We start from the raw sequence: 485 nt of genomic DNA on the forward strand, positions 1-485 counted from the left end.
TGGCAGCCCATTTCACAAATTCTTAATCCCAATATTTTCTAAGCCCTATCCATTATTTTTTTCACATTCTGCATATCATAATTCTTACTAGCCACCTTTAGCACATCCAAATTACCTCGTTTTCTCAATGTGCTGCATCACAAACAACTTCAAACAACATAAACTCACCTCATCAGCGTTCATCACCACCAGCTACTGTCCTACCAGTCAGTTTTGGCAAGATAATGGAGAAATGAAAATGTTCTTCCACCTACTGCCACCTATCCCCCTCATCACTTATTCTTGATTGTAGTATTCACATATCTGTAAGTGGGGGGAGGGAGGACAATGTAGTGGGAGGAGAGAGGAATGGACAGAGAGACAACTACCATGTCTCGCTTCATCTACCATCTTTAGAGGAGTTTGTAAAGTAAACAAGAACAATAATTTTTCTCCACAAAAAATATTGTGCTGAATTATTCACTTTACATACACACAGTCTTGTT

At 38.8% G+C, this 485-nt stretch overlaps 1 protein-coding gene across 1 annotated transcript in view; it reads right to left on the bottom strand.

Annotated features, from left to right (window-relative positions):
• LOC119590792 (zinc finger protein 664-like) overlaps positions 1 to 485 on the bottom strand; it is a gene marked incomplete in the record, with an annotated part of 13,353 nt that overhangs the window by 5,664 nt on the left and 7,204 nt on the right.

This window comes from Penaeus monodon, chromosome 27, assembly GCF_015228065.2.
Source record: "Penaeus monodon isolate SGIC_2016 chromosome 27, NSTDA_Pmon_1, whole genome shotgun sequence".
NCBI lineage: Eukaryota > Metazoa > Arthropoda > Malacostraca > Decapoda > Penaeidae > Penaeus > Penaeus monodon.